Source organism: Protopterus annectens, chromosome 1.part0 (assembly GCF_019279795.1).
Source record: "Protopterus annectens isolate FY-2018-M chromosome 1.part0, PAN1.0, whole genome shotgun sequence".
NCBI classification, from domain to species: domain Eukaryota; kingdom Metazoa; phylum Chordata; order Ceratodontiformes; family Protopteridae; genus Protopterus; species Protopterus annectens.
In genome coordinates this window covers 976,434,130-976,456,484 of record NC_056725.1, presented here as the reverse complement: position 1 = coordinate 976,456,484, position 22,355 = coordinate 976,434,130, and the positions used below count along the sequence as shown (strand labels likewise).

Below are 22,355 nucleotides of genomic sequence, written 5' to 3'. Positions count from 1 at the left end.
GTTGATAGTTCCAGGTGTTTGGAGTTTACAGTTTAAGAGCAGGGAAGTCTGAATGAGGCAATTAGAACTAGAATAAGAAGTGTTGCAGCAAACTGGCCCAGTATCAGGGGTCGGGTGTGACATTAGAATGCCAAGGGATCTGAAAAATAAGGTGTACAAAAATGTGCTGTGAACAGTACTTCTATATAACAGATAACTATGGGCAGTGGAGATAGAACAGCTGAGGAAGTTTGAAGTTATGAAGAAAAAAATGCCTGAGATGGGTAATAGGATGCACTCTGTGGGGAGGGTCAAGAAAAGAAGATGTCATAGCAGAAGCCAAAGTATTCCCACTTGCAGACAAGGTAAAAGGGAACAAATTGTGGTGGTTCTGGCACATGTGCAGTAAAGCAGAAGATGATTTGGTATTTAAAATTTGGGAAAGACAGGAAGAAGGCAGGAGGAAACAAGGAAATCCAACCAAAACATGGATGGATTGTGTGATACCCACCTTAATGATTGGATGGGAGATAGGAAATTCACCCCGGGGATCATGTCAGTCGCTCTGCTAGACAGGGTCCCAGAGAAGTAAATATTGTGGGAAAAAATTTCCAGGGAATTGTTATGGCTAGGCTTGCATAGGCCTTAGGGCCGATAGCCTAGTACCAACCTATGAACCTATGAACCTATACAAGATCTGTAAAATTAGACCTGACTATCAAAGAAGAGTGGCCTTAAATCAAGAGATGCTGGAGTGGCAGCTTGATCCAATGTAGAAAATAGGAAAAAGGGGCTCGATGATGATGATGATGATTCATAGTAACAGAGAAACAACATATCCCATTTTAAAATGAAGTTAGAAAGCTACATTTTTCTCATGTTGCCCCTGCTGTCTGTCAGTCATCATCCTCCACTTGGTTAACTAGCCCATCTGTTCCCCCATCACAGGGACAAAAGTCAGCTAAGAAGAGTCATCATTCAGACACCCATCAGGGATGGTTTGACATTTTTTTATGTGGAGCCGTATCTTGTGTGTGCACTCACTGAAGCAGTGGAAATGGATCATACAGTGAATTGACAGTAAAATGTACCCCATCATTTTTGCAATACACATTTCCTCCATGAAATCCTGACTGTCCCCTGAGGCACAAGAGGTAGTTTCCTTTGTCCCCACCAGGGAAGTCGCACCTTGTCAATGTGGTGCTGTGTGCATGTAGACCTCCCTCCCAAGAGGTGAGCAGGTCACACTCCAACACTCTTCTGCCTCTTTGCCTGCCTCCTCCAGTGCTGGGGCTGATTGTCAAATGCCTGTCACTTAGGTCAGAGCCTCATCTCAATCCATCTCTGTGCCAGTGAGCCAGGGAGTTCTAGAAAACGACATTTCCAGACCTCTCAAGTGTCCCTATTTTCGGGGAACATTCCTGTTTTCAGGTTTGCCTTACCCCTGCACAGGATGTCCCTATTTTTTGGAGATATGCCCTATTTTCATTATTGATTTTACCCCTTTACCCAATTTTCTGTATCCCTCTCATCACATGGAATTTTGAAGCTGTCCAGGATACAAAAAACTGCTCTACATGACCAGCATATTAGTGACAACAATAGTTTAAACAAAAAAAACACACATCTTATAGCTTCCTTTTTCAGAAGCAAAAGTAAATGACCTTGTGTGGTAGAATTTTGTAGTACTGTTCTTTGAAGTCTATAGATTTTATAGTCTGATTGATAATGTGCTTACATTCAGCCAGTATTTTTGCCAGTGTGTTTTTCAAACTGGGTATAATCCCACATTCCTATTGGAAGTGGGAAGAGTTGTGTGCTATTTGGTATTTAGATTTTATGCTAACTAATGTCCAGATTTTCAGCCAGATGTACCTGTTTTTCAAGGGCCTTTGTTCCTCTTTTCAACATCCGCAGGTTGACAGGTATGATTATAGTACTTTTCTGTGTGGAGATATGGTATTCTAAAATAACTGCACAAAGCAACATTTGACATTGTACCTTAATAAATAATGGCACAAAGGGTGGTACAGTGGTGCAATGGTGCAATGATTACAGTTGTTGCCTCACAGCAAGAGGTTCTGCAGTGTGATTCCTGGCTGTGGTGCCTTCTATGTGGAGTCTGCATGTCCTCCCTGCATCTGTGTGGGTTTTCTCTGGGTGCTTTGCTTTCCTCCCACATTCCAAAGACATGCATCTGGAGCATTTCTCGCTGGGCCTCTGCTGAAAATGGGCTGTGTCCCAGTTGGACTTTTCTGGTAAACAAATGTCAAATAAATAAATACAAATAAACATACGCTATTAACCCTGCAACACTTTTGCCCAGTAACAAGCACTACAGAGACTGTGATATTATTTTGTTCCCTACAGAGTAAAAGTATCACTAATCTGTAACAGATATTAATGCACAATGGAAGCAAGGGTGTAGCTAGGCACAATCTTTGTACTCTGCTGAGTACATTTGTTTTTCTGAGCATCGCATCAACATGGCTTTTTTCAGGTCATATCTGTTGCAAACTAGTGATACTTTTACTGTGTAATAAACAAAATGGTACGGTAACAAAGGAGAAGTCACAATAAAAGAGTAAGCCATAGTGAAAGATGTTGTGCAAGGAAGTGTGCTAAACAAGAACCATGGATGCTGTAGTAGCAAGTGTGGAGGCCAATGTGAAAATTGAGACAGCACTACCAGAAGTACTGGGCAACATGTACAGTACCACTGCTTCACAAAAGGGACAGCCATGTCATATATCTGAACAGAAAAGGGTTCCAAAAGGCCATGCATATTGGGCATGCATCTGACAGTTGCCTGATAAATGTAATGGACAGGCAGCCACCAACATTGAGAAAAGGGGGCACAAGCTAACCAGAAGCACCCCTGGTCCAACTGCAAAAGTGCTGTTGGATATAAGAGTCCACTATAGAGGTATCACCTACGTCATCAGTCCCACTCTGCCATATTTTCCATACCACCACCCAGAAACTTGATAAGGCCACACAGAAATTGTCTAATGGTAGGAGTCGTAGATAATCCCTTTTCCTTATATGCAGACAGACAAAGTCAGACATTCCAAACAGTCTGGCAGCATTTCATGTGTTTAACCTCAGCTTGTTTCCCCTGAGACATGGGCAATTCATATTTCTGTGGATGAGGGGCATACTGTGACAGCGCTATTACTCACCACCATGGGAAACCTGAAAGATCTCATGCAGTCAAAAAGTGCTTATGATGTATGGCACTTTTCCCAAAAAGTCATCAGTGTGCAAGCAGCTGTACCCCATCTATCATCAGGTTGATGTCAATGAAGGTGGTATGAATTGCATGTCTTTTTAATTTCTCCAAATCTTTTGGGTTTCTAATACCAAGATGGGAATGGACTCCATTCTTAAATCAAAATACAATTTAAGTTCATGAAATTAGTATTGTTTCAGTCTTTGATGTCAGCCAAAAGTTCTCTTCACAGCACCCGCAATGTGCCCAGTAATGACTCCTTCTGCAGTTCGTATGGAGTTACATGGATTGGTAACATATCTAAGTACAAATGTAGACTCTTTTTCATAAGACCTGTTGCTCCTACTACTGTCAGAACTGTCTGGGTTTCTGTCTTCCACTCTGTTCTCATTTCTGCCTACAGATCCTGATATTTAATGACTTTGTGTGTCTCTGTACGCAAGACACTGTAGTTACTGGGTGTGGTGATTTCAATGATCAATGCTACTTTTGTCTTCTTTTTTTGGACCACTATATTTGGTTTTCTGGCATCTCATAGGTTCATAGGTTCATAGGTTGGTACTAGGCTATTGGCCCTAGGGCCTATACAAGCCTAGCCATAACAATTCCCTGGCTATTTCTTCCCACACTATTTACTTCCCTGGACCCCTGTCTAGCAGGGCGACTGACATGATCCCCGGGGTGAATTTCCTTTCTCCCATCCAATCATAGGTTCATAGGTTCATATTTCTGTCTTTTGAACTGTTGGTAATGGGTGATCCCATGTGATATAAATTTCATCATTTTCTATAATGCTTTGTGTCTCATGTTTCCAGTGTTTTTCAGCCACTTCGATACCATAATGTTTGCACAATCCCCAGTGCAACAGTCTTGCCACATTATTTTGCCTTTCAGTATGCAGTCCTTCTGCCATTAGTATGTCGCAACCAGCAACAAGGTGTGCAACTGCTTCCAATTCAGTTTCCAAAACCTACATTTGTCTGTTTCTCCAACATGTTCAATGGACTTTGTAAACCAATGTGTATGTAGCCCATTGTCTTGGGCTGCCAATATTAACCTTTCATCTCTTGGTTTGAATTCGCCTCTCCTTAACCATTCCTGCGTTCGTTCCTGATCAACGTGAGGTTCTTCCAGAAGTTTTCTTTACTTGCAACTATATTTATGCTTTTTCTACATTTCTTGCCTTCTCATCTGGTCCTACACCTTATATTCTTTCTTTTGTTTTTTGGCACATTCAGTTGCTGCCTGATTTTGTATCTACTTCTGGTTTGATTTCCATTCTTGCATGACGCTGATATGCTTCTGCTAATTAAGCAGAGAAGTCATCTTAGATTTATTCTTCTCGTGTTTCAAGACTTTCACTACATTTGGGTCTTGTGAGGTCAGCAGATATGTGTGGAGTCCCACAACTGCAGATCTGTACATGTAATTAGTTTCAAGGACTTACATCCCTCCTTCGGAATGGGGAATATATAATCTTGGTATACACTGTTTTTTATAAATCATATGGTGAGCATGAAGCATCCTTCTTGTTTTCCTATCTAATCTATCCAACACATTTTGGGGCCAGTCAATCACTCCAAAACTGTAAGTTAGGACAAGAAGAGCAAATTGGTTCATAGCTTGGATTTTGTTCCTAGATGTCAACGCTGTTTTCAGAATTAGTTTAAGTCTTCTAAACTATGTCTTACAAAGTTTTATTCACATTTGTTCATGTTTTATTTTTGATCCTTCATCAATTCCCAAATATTTATACACTCCTTCTTGCGTAAGTTCTTTTATATCACATTCTTGTCCCAAACGGATGTTTTCCTGGTGCTGCAGTTTTCCTGCTTTAAAGGTTGCTTTTGTACATTTATCAAGGCCAAATGACATTCTTATATCATCTGAAAAAGTTTTAACAACCTGCTGCTGTGCTTTCAGTTCCTCATCTGATGGGCTATACAGTTTTAAATCATCAACAAAGAGAAGATGAGAAGTCTTTACACTTTGTTGTTTTTTAGGAGCCAAATTGTAGCCATGGCCTAAGCTGTTAAGTAAACAGCTTAATGGGTTAATGGCAAGTCAGAATAGCAACGGTGACAGAGAGTCATCCTGGTATATCCCCCTTTGAATTTTTATCCCTGGGATAATAATCTGTCCTTTATCATGGCTTAATTGCAGAGTGGTCTGCCACTGTTTCATGGTCACTGTAATGTAGTCAATCAGTGTAAGGTGCATGTTATACATTTTTAAGCACTCTTTTATCCATGAATGTGGGATACTATGAAATGCTTTTTTGTAGACAATCCATGACATACTTAAATTCTTCCCCTTTTTACAGTTCTCCACTATGACTTTATTTAACAACAGATGATCCTTTGCTCCATAATGACTTTCTTTTATTGCCCATTTGTTCTACTGCCATAACTGAGTTTTCTTCTAAATGACTATAAACTCTATCAGCATCAATTCCCATGTATAGTTTATACATTGTCGGAAGGCATGTTATTGGTCTATAATTTTTAGGTTAACTTGCAGGTTCACACTTAAGTAGGAGCATTGTTTTTCCTGTTGTTAACTAGGTTAGTGTCTGTTCGGGGTGTGCATATAAATAGTTCTTACTCATGGCTAAATCTTCATGCAAAGATGTTAATACTTTCAGCCAAAAGTTAGGTACTGCATCTGAATCTGGGGTTTTCCAGTTAGAGGCTTTCCTTAACTTTGTTTCAATCTCTCGGGCTGTTACTTCATCCCATTTCATATCCAGTACCTTTAACCCTCTTATACTTTCTTTTACTTCTTCTATCCATTTAACATCTTTGTTATGTTCCACAGGATCTTCATCTCATGCAGTCAAAAAGTGCTTATGATGGACAGCATTTTTTCCACAAAGTCGTCAGTGTGCAAGCAGCTGTACTCCATCTATCATCAGGTTGGTGTCAGTGATGGTGGTATGAATTACATGCCCCTTATGGTGTCCATTATGAGCCATGAGACTGTGGCTGCATAATGTGTTCCATTTAACCATTTGTTTGAAATGGCTGAGGAGTTGGAAGCACTCCTGCAGCTTGAGTACATAATCTGTGATTTTGAGAATGCTGCTAGGAAGACCATTGAACAATAATTCCCTTAGGCACATAGCAGGGGATATAATTTAGACATTAGTCAGATCTTATAGCAACAGATGCAGCAGCACCACCTTACTAAACTTTATGGCACAGGTATAGCACTGCCACCTTACTAAACCTTATGGCAGCATGTGCAGCAGTACCACCTTACTAAACTTTATGGCACAGGTACAGCAGTACCACCTGACTAAACTTTATGGCACAGGTGCAGCAGTACCACCTTACTAAATGTTATGACACAGATACAGCAGTACCACCTGACTAAACTTTATGACACAGGGGTAGAAGTACCACCTTACTAAATGTTATGGCACAGATACAGCAGTACCACCTGACTAAACTTTATGGCACAGGTGCAGCAGTACCACCTTACTAAATGTTATGGCACAGATACAGCAGTACCACCTGACTAAACTTTATGACACAGGTACAGCAGTACCACCTTACTAAACGTTATGGCACAGGTGCAGCTGTACCACCATACTAAACTTTATGTCTGCACCACCTTACTAAACTTTATGGCACACGTGCAGCAGTACCACATTACTAAACTTTATGGCACAGGTACAGCAGTACCACATTACTAAACTTTATGGCACACGTGCAGCAGTGCCACCTTACTAAATTTTATGGCACCAGTGCAGCAGTACCACCTTACTAAATTTTATGGCACAGGTGCAGCAGTATCACTAGTGCCCCGCAATTGAGTGTATATCTACTGCCCAGTTATCCTGTCCTATTTCTTTCTGGAATATTTGTAATGTTGTTGAATATAAATTACCAGTGATGCAAAATGTCGTTGAATACTGGCATAGAAGTTTGTATCTAATACTGTCCAAGAAAGTCGTCACCATCAGGGATATTCAGGATTGTTGTAGGTTGAGCAGGACAGTATGGACACCTTCAGGGAAGGTATCAATCATGGGTAAGTTACTTCTTCAAAGTGCCAAAAAGTGTGTGAGAGATGGTTGACCATCTGTAATGTGTCCATGGAGTGACAATGGACATGGAGACCTATATACATGTGATTACACTCAGTTTGTCACTGTGAACAAGTCTTCTTTCTGCATTTGCTGTGCCCTGCCTTATTTCCAGTGTGCAGGTGATTTATGCTGTGTGTTATGTATAGAATGTAATGTTAAAAGCAGCAGACATGTTGGTATTTAACTTGTAATGCAGTCTGTGTTTGTGTACCCCTTATCTGCCTATGTAAGCATACTGCTGCTTATGTAGCATGCATCACAGTGGTGCTGTTTGTCCATCATACTTTTCATTTATGCATTATTGCATATTATTTTTATTTTTTATTTTGTGTTTGTTTACTCATCTTTGATGCCTGTTTTGTTCTGAACGTACACACACACACTCACACACACACACACACACACACACACACACACACACACACACACACACACACACACACACACACACACTACATTGCACTACTTCCACTTTTGCTCTTCCAATCACTCACTTGCACATTCATTCGATCACTGCCTGCATTCGCTATTATACATTTTCACTCTTGCAGTCACTCACTCATTTGCCATTCACACACATCAGCAATAAATGTTCACTGTCCTGGTATTCAACATTTTCATTCCCAGTATTAAAATTAGCTCCATGAATCTACCCTTGATAAATGGAACAATTGTAACATGGAATTTAACTATTATCCTTATCATCAGGTATCTAGTATCATTATCAGAGGATAAAAGATATCCATTGACAAACAGCATTTTTCCTTGAGTCCACAGTATGTTTGTTGTGTCTTTCGGTTTTTCCCGGTTAGTGGTCGCCACAGTGGAACTCCGGTCCGCTAATGATTGGTAGTAGATTTTTACATGCCGAGTTGCCAGCTCTGATGCACAACCTTCAACAAAGGTACGCCCATTCACGCATGTCTCCACACAGAAGACGCTTTAGCTGAGAATTGAACAGGACAACGTCTTACTGTGAGGCGACAATGCTACCGCAGCACCAGTCCACAGTATGTTTAAGATAGGATATTCTTGTAAAGAAGCTTCAAACCTGGTAAGAAATTGCCATGGTATAAAGTTTGCACATTGTTTTATTATAGTTATGTAAGTGTTATAAATAATATTTTTTCAAATATTTTGAAGTGCTTATATTTTTAACACTTTTATAAAATTCTTACATTGTAGATAATGACGTAGGTACACACTTAAATAAAAAAGAAAACAAATATAGCAAATATTTTCTTCATTTTTATGCATTTTATATATATATATATATATATATATATATATATATATACACACACACACACACACACACACACACACACACACACACACACACACATGTTATTTATTTATTATTTATAAGTTAAAACAAGAGATGTGCACTTTCTCTAAAATGTTTTTGTTTTATATGAGTGCATACTTACTTAGATAAGGAGTTAACAGCACCAATCACAGTAAAGCTGCAAACTGTGCATTTACCACTGTCAAATCACTGTCATTGAATGTGATCTGCTCCAGTCACTGTCACTGAATGTCATCTGTTCCGATCACTGTCACTGAATGCGATCTGTTCTGATCATTGTCATTGAATGTGATCTGTTCCAATCATTGTCATTGAATGTGATCTGTTCTGATCACTGTCATTGAATGTGATCTGTTCCAATCACTGTCATTGAATGTGATCTGTTCCGATCATTGTCATTGGATGTTATATGTTCCGATCACTGTCATTGAATGTGATCTGTTCTGATCACTGTCATTGAATGTGATCTGTTTCAATCACTGTCATTGAATGTTATCTGTTCCGATCATTGTCGTTGGATGTGATATGTTCCAATCACTGTCATTGAATGTAATCTGTTCTGATCACTGTGATTGAAGGTGATCTGTTTAAGCACTCCTAGAGTAAAGCCTTCATTGTAATCTACATGGCTATTTATATTGAAAATATTACTACTATGTATAACTTAGATCTAACAAAGCTCAGACAAGGACAAAAGCATTCATCTCTTGGTTTAACTTAATAAACCATAACTTAAACAAGCAATTCCAGCTTGAAATCTTTTTTTTTATTTCTACTAAGAATACAAAGTGATCTTTGACACAGATCTTATATAAGAAGTTGTAACAATGACTCATTTTAGTAATTTATAGCCAATATCTAGAGCAGTCATTTCCTGTACAACTAGTTTTCCCTTTTTATTAATTTGTTCTTCCTTAAGGAAAGTTTGTACTTCCCTTAAAGCTGGAAAACTACATTTCCTCAGTACTAGGTTATGTTGGCTATATATATATATATATATATATATATATATATATATATATATATATATATATATATATATATATATATATATATATTAACAGTTATTCACTCCAACATTACATACATTGCTTAATTCTTGCCTTCCTTTAACCCTCACTCATCATCCTGGCCATTATTCTGCATGTGTTTTTTTCCATAAATTCCATTTATTTTTATGTAGTTTGTTCCTTTCCTAAATATCTCACTTCCAGTTCTTTTATCTTATTTACAATATTCAATACTTCGGATTGTTTAGATTTTTATTTCCTTTTTTTAGTCATTTTTTTTGGGCAGCCAATAGCATTAAGGCCTCACAATACCTTAGTAATTCAGATCCTATAATGGAGCTCAAAATAATCATTTATAAGTTAAAACAAGAGACGTGCACTTTCTTTAAAATAACAACCATTTGCTCCCTCAACATTTCTGACAAAGTACTCTGTAGGGAAAATTCACAGTCTGCCACTGCTTTGCATTCCTAAAAAACATTACCGGTTATCTCTCTGTGTCACATGACACTTCCAGTATTTGCTATTTACCTAAAATTAGGGTGTTTATATTTCTGAGAAATGTTAAGGCAAGCTCTTGTATATCACAGCCCTCAAGACTCTCAGCAGTCTAATATTCTGATGATTTTTTTCTTCTGTTTTCAAAGAACTTCTGTTTTTTTGCATGGTGAACTGTAAGATACTATACCTTCCAACCCTTGTTTCAGGTCTGATATTTTAGAGAGGGAAATAAAAGGCCTGGTCGCATCTAACACTGTCAATCAGTTGCTCATAATTCTCTTAAGTGTACAAAATGTCATTATTCTCTGATATTCCATTATTATAGTTGCACTTAATAGACAGAAGAAAATGACATCCTTACTTAAGTTTTTAGAAAAAAGAGAACCCAGAAATTGTTTGGAAGTCGATAGAGAATTTCATGCTTCTGATTTCACATATTTTTGAGAGTTTTTATTTTATGAAGTAGTAGAGTTTTGATATTAATTTCTGTGTTTAGGAATGTGGCATCATTTTCTGGTTTAGGACCTCACTAACGTGTTTACAAACCTTGTATTAAAGTAAAAACTATTTATTTACAGATGGAAGAACACATCCAAAATCCTGCCTTGCAACTGGTTGCTCCACAAAAAGTATCCTCTTTACTGTAATATATTTCATGGCTTCCTCATCCCATACTTTTGTCTGGGTGTCTCAGATGTTTTCAGACCATTCACTTACACTTACTGTGTGACCCTTGGGTAGATTACATTAAGTAATGGGCTGCAGAGGGATTATCTCCCTGCATGAGAGCTGTGGGTATCCTTGGACCACTTTTCTTTTTTGCTGAAATGGGACATCAGTGAAACATGTTACAGTTGATTAAACCAGAATTACTTTATATGGAGGACCTTAAGCTGAAAACTTTTTAAATATTTTGAACACAAATTTCCAACAGGATACCTGTGAGATACCACCTTATAAATAAAAACATTGTCATGACATGTTAGTTCTCAGAAAGGCATTTTGACAGTTTCTCTAAAATATCAAACTTTATGTAGTAAGGTGAATATTCCTTGCACTTTTCCTACATGATACAAGGCCATAAAGTGAACTAAATACATTATTTCTGAGCAGATTGGTGTTTGCCTTTGGTATTTTTTCCAAGGATCGCTTTCAGTGTCTGGCACTGGAAATGAGTCTTGCATTTCTTTTACAAACAGGAGCTGCTTATCAAGGCTTAACTTGCAGTGTTTCTACTGCTATGATCTAAGAAACAAAAATAAATAAACTATTCTTAAACTTATCTTGCTTTCCAATATGCTACTTTAAACTACCCTGTATGGCCATTTCCTCCAGTGTAGTGCAATCTCAGAGTTGATATATTTAAGTGGGGGGTGGGTGGCATAGCCCCCCACAGGGGGTATGGGGGCGAAGCCCTCCACTTTATTTTATGCTTTGACTTTTTTTTTTTTTTTTTTTTACGGATCAGTGATTTTTTTTCCCTGGGACAATTCCCTGGCTATTGAAGAGGGCCAAAGAGTCGCTCTGCTTGACATGTATAGGCAGTCTATTCCAGAGTCTAGGAAGTCTCTGGGTCAGGAACCTATCCCTCCAGCATGTTTTGTTCATTGTGATGACAAGGTTTAGATCCCTGGAGCATGTGGCTCTGAGGGATTGGGATTTCTTTACGTGTAGCATGTCCAACAGTTCTGGGTTTGACATGGCCCTGTATGTTAAGCAGAGATCACCTCTGAGTAGACAGTATGCAACAGAGTATAGCTGGAGATTTTTAGATGGTCAGCATAGGGCATCTGCTGTAGGCCTTAATGAGGTGTTTTTGCAGCCTTTCCAGTTGTTGCAGATGCTTTGAGAGCTACATACCAAACGGGGCATTGTATTCTGTAATGGGTCTAATGAGAGATGAGTACAGTGGACAATGACCTCCTTTTTTCTGGATTAAAAGCCCTTAGTGATGAGGTGTGCCACATAGATTGTCTGACTGTTGTGGTGATATGGTTAACGAAGGTGAGACCACTATCCACCTGTGTCCCTAAGTCTCTTATCACACTTTCGGTGTTTAGTGTACTGCCACCTATGTGGTAATTTACAGGTACATGTTTTTACCCAAAGGGGATAACAATACATTTCTTGGCATTGAGCTTGTGCCCATGGCTCTGGCACCAAGCATCTGGTTCTATAAGGCCCTTTTGTAGAATATCCCCATCATTTGGGGATTCAATAATGGCTCCCAGTTTGCAGTCATCTGCGAACTTTGTTAGCCAGAGTCCCTTAGTGTTGGCCTGTACATCAGAGGAGTAGATGCCAAACAAGACCCAAGACCCAGGACTGAACCCTGAGGTACTCCACTTGTCTGGAGCTGGATTTGGAGTTGGCTACTTTTACAGTATGGGTTCTGTCAGTAAGCCAGTTGGCAACCCATTGAGTGATGTAGAGATTAATGCCCAGCTTAGTAAGTTTATCTATGATTCCAGAGTGGAGGATGGTGTTGAAGGCCTTGGCGAGGTCCGAATAGGCTGTGTGGACCGTCTTCATAACATATAGCTTCCTTAAAGAATAATATTTCAAATACATCATTCATATCATACCTTGCTCCTGTTTTGTCACCTCTAAAAACAAACAAATGAATTTTTAAAAGGAAAATGTTTTATTAGTTTGTCTGACACTCCTACAAATTAACTGTCAAGAAAAGAAACTTAAATATAAAACTGCAGAAGAGAATGTTGACTCCTTTGTAGTGCAGTCTCATCCTAACTGTAAGGGAATTATTACTTTAGGTAACTTTGCCACTTTTATCAGCATAGATAATGTTACTTTGTCTTCTCTTCATGTCTTGACTTAATTTCCCCACTTTTTTAGAACTAAACCAATTGGTTGCAAATTATAGAACATGTGACTGTGTGCTATTTTGTGTGAGAATAAATCATTTGAATAAAATCCCTCTTAAGATGAAGTTATTAATTTACAGCAATAGCCACTTAATACCTAACAGCATAGACATATCTGAAAAGGTAATTGACTTTCAGTGTTATACATGAGCAGTACAAGAAGTTTAAGTAGTGTAGAGCAAGTCTGGATTTATCCATGCTGTTTACTGAGTAGCTGCAGCTATAGTAACATATCAGAGTTCTTATCTGCCAAAGTGTTATCTACTTTTGGTTGTTAAGCTTACCACATAGCAGTAGAAGTTGGAATCAGTGGTAGTGTTTCATGTTTAAAAAGAATTGCTTTGCATTTGCTATACATTATTCCTTCAGTAAGATGGAAATTCATATGTTTGATATTCATGGTGTAGTAAAGTATAAAACATTAGATTGGTAGTGCGTTATAGCTCTCCATCAGTGAACTCTGTAGAACACACAGAATATTGTTTTATTCTTTTTTCACTAATACATTTATTGTCTATCCCAAAATAATAATTGGAGATTAAAATAATCATTAGAGATTTTAGTTACACTAGGACTGACTGGTTAACCTTTTCAGCCACAAATCATCTATGTAATCTTAAATGGATGAGTTGAGGGGTAACAACTTGTATAGAGTTGTCAGTGAGTATAGTCTATAAGTACAAATAACATGTTGATTTGTGTGAAGGTTGTTGTCCACTTGGTAGATGTGATCATAACTCAGTGATTGTCATTTTATGTAAATATAAAGCTTACACTAATTGTACTGCAGCACATTATACTAAGGCAGAATATAACAGTATAATATACTTGCTGAACAGCGTCTGAGAAAATATGCTAGTTTATAATTTTACTGCACTTTGTTGCAACATGTTAGCTAATACTTGTTATTCTGTTAGTTAGATGCATCATCCTTTTAATATAGCATACTATAATATGTACTGTGCTTCATGTAGGAAACAATCTTGGAAATAACACAAATTAATTGTTTAAATAAAAACAAACATTTCAAATATTTAAAAGCGACACTGTACATTGGAACACTCTCTTAATTGTCACTAAATTATTAGAAGCTACAAATAAGGAAGTTAAAAGCAAGCTCAAAGTGAATTTGCTAACCAACCTACCACAAAACAAGAAGACATTTTATGACTGTAACATCCTAAAGAAAAAATAGAATAAACTTGGTTATATCATTAACAGTTTGTATTAACGGCTGCAACCTAACTGCTTTGTTTTTCAATCGATATTTCATATGCAATTTTATTGCTTCCACTTGTACTCTGTTGACTCATGAACAATACTGTCATGGTGATTTTCCTTCACATGACCAGTGTTTGATATTATCAACATTGTCAGTGACAGCACTTCCTTCAAGTACAGAGACTGTCAAAATTCATGACATCATCACTAAACAAGTCAATGAAACCTTAGTTTCCCTACGTTTGTTTTTCACTCATTTATCATTGAAATGCTACTGCATTTCTTCTTCTTCTTCTTAGAATGTGCCAGAGTTGTTCAGAATTTTAAAACAGGTATCCAGCCCTTACTATGGCCCAGACAACTCAAGTTTCATTAAAGACTTGGGTGCTTAACAGAGCTAGCAGGGTGGATGAGCATGTCCGTTCTGTGGGGAAGGGGGTGGCACTGGCCGCATGCTGTAGTGATCCCACAGAGGAGGTCTGCAAGCAGCCTGGGGTGGCCATGTGATGCACCAATCCACTGACTGGTGGAAGCATTCACAGACATAAGTGTACAGAACTATACACTTGCAGAAGGGAAAGGCATTGTGGCCCACCATTGTGTCGTGAGTCACATGTACCCACACTGAGGGGGAGTGGTTAATCTAAACAGCAAATGTTCTAAAAACTGAAATTCCCCATGGCTCCAGCCCTAGTGGAAATCAGGATGTTCCCCGCCACTAGGAAATAAATGCACTCTGATTTGATAGGGGTAATGCTTGATGGTCAGCAGGCATGGGTAGGGGAGAAATACAGGAAAAAAGTTTTAAAGCAGGTAACATATTTAATATCAGTATTGTTCTATTGGCCTGAAAAGTATAAGTGGAACCTGTTTCTAAGGATATATTAAATTTGATTTAACCAATACAATTTCCTAAAGTACTTCATGTGACTTTAGTTAATGTGTTTTTTATGACAAGGTACTCCTGCCTAACCAGTCTAGTCTCCATCTTGGATTGTGCAACACGCTACATATGTGTATCATTACAGAAAAAGGCTTCAACTGCATATCATAACATGGAGTTACTACAGTTAGTTTATCATAAAATTGATAGCTGCACAACCCATTGAGTCACAACCTGATGTTGCAACAGTAAAAAGAGAGCGGTCGGCTCCACGGCATAAAGAGATGAAGGCCTGTCTATGAGCCAGGTAATCCAGGTTTGATTAGCAGCTGAGGCAGTTTAACAGCTGGTGAAGGGAGAGAAAGGAAGAATGAGGCTATTCCTGCTTGCTTCTTTTGCATGGAAGGGGTTAGGTGTGCATGTCCAGCATGGAGGTTTTTATGTTAGATTCCCCAGTGGAGATGAAATAACACACTGAGATGCTTGTTACAGGGTTATTGGGATTTGGAGGGTTATGTCACTTACAGAAGTAGGTGACATTCTTCATATTGATCCATTACACAGCTATGTTTGGGGGGCAGCTATGGTTGTATAGCAAAAAAATTAAAAAAGGTCATCTGCACAGATGATTGCATCACTCCTACTGTTATTGGCCCTCACCTGTAGGGGAAGACATGAACCATCTGACTTACATCCTAAATAAATGAGTAGTGGGTCAGCAGAGCAGCCAGGTAGTTCTACAACAAAGAAAGAAACAGATGAGCATTTCTGAGAAGGTCTTGGCCTAGTGTCTACTGTCGTTTTCAATGGTTTTGTTCTGGGATTTGTGCTTTTCCACTTATCTTTCAATGTCCTACATCTCTCCATACTTCTCAACTGTCCAGGTGTTTGCATAATGTCTAGATTTTGATTTCATATTTTTGATCTGTTCTCATAAAATTTCTGGTTTTCTGGCACGTCACTGAGGGCTGACCTCATTCAATAGTGACATACATTTAAGTTTGAGATGTCACATCCTTCATAAAATGCATGTTAACACAAATTGTTACTCTAACAACTTCTTATGTTTATAAGAGCAATATTTAAAGTTTGTCCCTATTTTTGGGCCTTTGTCACCCATTATTTTAGACTCTGTCCAGATTTCGTGCACTCAGAGGTTGTGATGTATGTATCTGTCCTTGCATGGATCAGAAAGTACAGTAACAAATGCAAACTGGACTGTTTAACAAATGCTCAGTCTGACTTAAATAACTGCAGTATGGTTCTTCTAAATCATGCTCAATCTTATTTAAAGCATGTCCTTGCATCCAAATAAATACTCAGTTATGAAGCTTAGAAAGTCAAAATTATAATTTTCCTACAAAATCTAAAGACCTTATTTAAAGGAAGTTACAGGATTTAGAGATATGTGTAACAATATAAATGATATCCTACATTTTAAGAGTAATAGTCACTCCATTACACTTAAGGCTAAGACTGCAGCAACTAAGGAATTGGTATATATTAGTATGGGGTATGGGACTACAGCCCCCTTGTCAGGAGGCTTTTCCACCCAGGAAAATGACTTTTTTGTGATTTTTTTAATATTGAATGCTGTTCACATTTGAGTGATATCATTCTTTTATGATCTCAGTTACACTGACTGATCACAAAAGAGGCAATATCTTGACAAGGAGATGATGTTCACGGCTGCTGACTTATCATCAAAACATCAGTTTATGTAATCAAGTCCCACATTGCAACTACAAAGAGTGATTATACTGTAAATATAAGAACAATGACAGTAATGGCCTACTACGCAAAATGACAACAGGATAGCAGTTGTGTTAGATTCGGAAGGGGAACCAAACATTCAAGCCCTTTTATACCCCAACAAGGAAGACATAAGGGCACACAAACATGTAAAACAAGCAACACAGAAAGGCAAAATGCTAAGCAGGGATGTATGAATAGGAACAAGAAATATAATTTACTGAAGATTTGTTTACCACTGCCACATTCATCAACACCCAAGGATCGTCTCTTAGGCACCTGCAAACATTACAAGTAAAGAAAACAGTTTCTTAAGATGGGCAGAGCTACCTTTTCTCCTCCCCCACATACATATGTACACCTGTATTTGAATATATTATTGATTATTCTGCTACAAATTGCAAAGCAGCAAACCTCATAAAAAATATAAATAAACAAATAAATAAATAGATAAATAACATGAACTAGCACACCTGTAGACCAGCATAGGAATATAAACTAATACCAGGATATAAAATTATTCTTTCTCCTTAACGTTTGTTTAAGAACAACTCTCCAGGCTTCCCATTTGCTCACCTTTGAGATGGAAAAGAAATGTACAGCAGAGCTGGCAGAGACAATGGGTGGTTAGAATCATTAGCTGCATCTTTAGTGCTGCAGTCTTGCACTTTGTGTTTCAGCCCTTCAACAGCACTGAACTTCTAGTATAACCTCTTTTTGCTGATGTAACCTACCTGGGCAGGTGGTTGTCTCAATGTTATTCTCAATGACACAATTAATGTTCTGCACTGTGGCTACCACATCACCATCCAGCAGAACCAGAATATGGAAGGGAAGGATTGCAACAATTTCAAGAGCCTCTGACCCATCTAATGTGTTAAAAAGAACTGCAACTATTTCAGGAGACTCAAGTCTGTTTAAATGTTAGAAAGGAGGGAAAGAAATCAGATTTACCCATTTGGACAGTACAGTTTGTAAATAAATTTACAATAATAGCAAATCTTAAAACTGGGATGCGCTGACAAGGATTGGATATGCTGGCCACCTTCCAAAGCTTTAGGGCACCTTCCACATGGGTCTATATTATATAAGCGAACAGACTGAATTGCGAACGCTATATAATCGACCCACAATCCCCGAAAATCCAAAATGTTGAACACACGGATCTGTAAAAAAAAATAAATAAATCAAAACACAAAATAAAGTGGGGGCCTTTGCCCCCCAAACACCCTACTTAAATATACCAATTCTGAGATCGCACCACAGTGGAGGAAATGACAAAGTCCTGAAAACAGCCCAGTGATTTTTTTTCCCTAGGAAAAAAATCGCTGTTCATTGTTTTTGGTATTTTGCCATTTTGCGTAATGATGTTTGACTAAACAGCATTCGCAATTCATTGCGTTCGCTAATATAATAGGGACCCCTTCCACACACCCTAGTCACTGTATAGTACATAGACAGCAATATAAAAATCAGTGGTTAGGGTGCCAAGAATTCCTGAGCTTTCTTACGTCAGAGGATGGAGGCTAGAGACTTGTCAGACAGGAAGAGCAATAACAACAATCCCACACCCTGGCATAAAATAAAAAAGGGGAGGGCACAGCTATTGCAATAGTGACCTATTCAAACATCTGCTGGTAAGTGTACTTACAGAACTGTGCAATGTTCATCATTAGATCACATTTGCAGTAGCCTAAGCTATGCGGGATGAATACCAGATCAGAATCCAGAAGACCCTGCATAATAGTCCTAGCAAAGCCTACTCTGGACCTCGATAAGGAAAATATTGTTAGTGCTTGGCAAATGGTACAGGTTTCAAAGTCTAATATATTTCTAGAGTCAATCTATTTCCAAAATGCCACATAAGTAGCCCTCATAGTCTGGCCCAGATTTTGTCTGTGTCTTGTTATGGTATGAATAACAAAAAACAATATCATGGCACAACCAATCGGAAATTGTTTTGACACAGACTATCTTTTTATTTACTTTCATAGCAAATGAACAGATACAGCAGTCCTGAAGGTTATTTGTTCTATTAATGAAGTATCTGAGTTGCATATGAACATTCAGAGTGGATAAAATTCTTTTTTCCTCATTTATTTTTTCTGGGAAGAAAACAGGGAGATGAATTGCCCTCCTCAATATAAACTCTGAGACAACCTTAGGCATAGAGGAAGGATTTGTTCTCAATGTTACCCTATTTCGGTGAAAGATGAAATAGGGATGGCTTAGGGTAACAGACTGTAACTCGACCACATATCTTGCAGACATCAGAGCAATGGGTAACACTGTTTTCCAAATAAGAACTTCAAATAGCCTTGTGAACAGGTTGAAAAGGAGAAAGTATAAGTTTATCTGGTACAAAAATAATGTGAAATGAAAAGTGGTGCTGGTTTTGGGTCCAATATTCCACATGTGAAGTCTGACCAAAGGAATCATGAGACTAGAAGAGGCCATGGAAAAGTAGAATTCTGAGATCTTCCCTGACAGATGTCAAAGTCTGGTTGGAAAATATCAAAGACTATTTCTTGTACATTCCATTTGGTCCAGAGGAAGAAAAGCCACCATTAGGGCTGTGCCCAGCAGATATCTCAGAAGCACTATCCTGTGAGATGGGATGAGAGAAATTTTGTTTATGTTTACATGAAAACCCAGGATAAGAAAATGTTTTTTTTTTCCTCAGGTCAAAGATTTTTGACAGCATGTGAAAGAATTTGCAAAAATAAGGTAGCCACCTAAATATGAAAACATGTGAATGACCTGCAACCAGAAATGGGCACTGATAGGAGCTAGGCACTTTGAAAACACTCTTAGAACTGTTGACAAACAAAAAAAAATGAAAATGTAAATCAGCCACAGAAAAAAATGCAAAAAGCACATACATTCTTTGAGAATTAGAATGTGATGTGAAGGTATTAAAGAAAAGTCCAGGACAGGTTTTCAGGTTCCTTATTTCTTTCTGTGGCACTAGAAAGATCCATGAATAAAATCCTTTTCCTCTTAGTCTTGGAGAACAGGTTCCTCCAACTCCCAATGCCGCATCTGATCTAGAATAGGAGGTTTGATTGACTGGATGAAGAAGAATCCCTTGCAGAAAAGGGAAAGGAATCAAACTGCCACATGCAGCCTTTTTGAGTGATTCTTAGATCCCAAATGTTTGAAATTATCTTCTGTCGTAGAGGAAAGTGAAGACCTAGACTTGGGAAAACTTTACAGGATTGCCAGGCCGGGGAGAGCATACCTCTCAGCTGTCCTAATTTTTGCAGAATGGCCACATTTTTTATGCATATCTTTGGCTTCTTCCCCGGAAAATTAGTGTTTTTCTGACAAGTCACTGAGGATTGAAGTCACTAAATAATAATGTACATTTGATTTTCAGACTTCGTATCTTTTATAAAATGTATGCTAACACAAATCCTGTTATTCTAACTTATTTTTAAGTTTATAAAAGCAACATTTTAAATCTGTGCCTATTTTTGTACCTTTGTCCTTCCATTATTTTAGGTTTTGTCCAGATTTCATGTGCTAAGAGGTTGGAAGATATGGGGAAAGCCCATGAAGGGGCATTATAGTCACTCTGTTTTCTTAGATTATCCCTGTATTTAGGAGGATCCTCCATTCTTCTTTGAACATCCCTGTCATTGCTTTTTAAATTTTTGTTTGCCTGTCCATTGCTGGGAATCTTTATTCTGTTTCACAAAAAAAGAACCTGAACTGGAAGAAAAGTTTCTATTGCACTTTGACAAGGAAGGTTGAAAAAAAAAGTTAACTTTTCCTGCTTCCTCCAGCCTTTTAAGGACCTCAGCAAAGGAAGGACCAAATAGCACCTTTTTATACAGAGGAGCAGTCAGGATCTCTGCTTTGACATCCCCTGGTACATTTTGAGAAAGTCGCCAGGTAAGTCTTCTTATCATTTTGACTCAGTGGCAGATAATCTTGAAACAGCACCAGCAGTGTTGTAAGCACATTTTAAGGAATTCCTGGGTACCTAAGACATGACAGATATTAATAAATTCAGAGAAGCCGTAGAATCTGAAAAAGGTCAGCAATTAACTTTCTCATATGGTCAAAGGAAGTCAGAAGAAATATGAGCCTGACAATTCAACATTTTGAAAGCTAAAGTGGAAGAAGAATAAACTTTCCTCCCAACTTATCCAGACTTTTCACAGCCTATCAGAAGGAGCAGTGCTAACTGCCATAATGTGTTGGGCAGAAGTTGATTTTCACAGAGAAATAACTGTAGGATTTGACCCAGGATTAGAAAAAAATAATTTATGATTTAATTTAATTTAATTTCACAGGCTTCTCTAAATGTCTGTAATGCCTTTTTTTACTGAAACCACTCTTCAACTACCATGTCCCCCACCCCTTGGGATCTAAATGCTGTGCTAGAAAAATAGACACTCCATCTCTTTTAACAAGCATTATTTTTTTCTCTTGGAATACATTACTTCTGATAGCAGTAACCTCAGCTTTAAGGGTTTCTGAACTGGAAGTTTTTTCTTGACACTTCTCATACCCAGGTCCGCCCGAGAGCTAATCTGGCTTTTATGCCCAATGTGGCATCATTAAATCTCAAATCAGTCTATCAATTTTTTGAAGTTTTTCTCCAGTTTTCTGATAAAGGCAAATACAAACTACATTCCCTGGAGATGCATAGGTAGCTGAGATTCTATCTTTGAAAGACCAAAGATCACAGAAAGATCTCTGTCCTACTTTTGAAGTGGTTAACTGAATCATATAAAATACAAAAGTTAAAAAGCTGTGTACTTACCATAATGGTTGGCCTTTATGCTCTATGTTAACCCACTTCAATATCCCCTTCCACCTCCCCCCTTATTTTTCGCATACTCCTTTGGATAGCCCTAGTCAACTATTCCTAAGGCCTTCAAGAGGTAACTACGTCTAATTCATAAACAAATATAAATATAGATATACTGTTATGCAGATTACTAAGCAAACATGATCAGAACAGAGAGAGAGAGAGAGGAAAGTGTGTTACATTATGGAAGTGAGATGAGGAAGAGGAGTTTGAGCTTGGAAAAGCTCTGTAGATTACACAAGCCACATACACTGATGAGTCCTATCTTCAAAATAGAAAATTTGATCAGTGGAGGATAAATGTGTTTTTAATCTATAGATGAAAACTTAAGTGTAAATTGATTTTTTTTTCTTTTCTGTAGGTCACAAACTGAGTTTATCCAAAGTCAGTATGTGGCCTGATGAAAATGCTTATCCAATAAAGCTGCAAAAAAAGAGAAGGAACAAGATGTCTGAGCATCTTCATTTCAAGATTTTAAGACTGAAAGATTTTAAAGTCTTAAGCTTACAAAAGGGAAAAAAGAGGTCCATTTACACAAGTTCTCACTGGAAACATAAGCACATGTATCTTCCACTTATCTCATATTTACATTTAATGGTTCATCCTTGCTGTAAATCCACAGCAGATAAGTGGGCATAGTCCTCTACTGTGGATTCCCTTGACACCTT

General features: G+C 38.0%; 1 protein-coding gene across 2 annotated transcripts in view; it reads left to right on the top strand.

The window, feature by feature from the left end:
- ECT2L (epithelial cell transforming 2 like) overlaps window positions 1-22,355 on the top strand; it is a 1,012,011-nt gene that overhangs the window by 840,490 nt on the left and 149,166 nt on the right. The window lies entirely within an intron of this gene.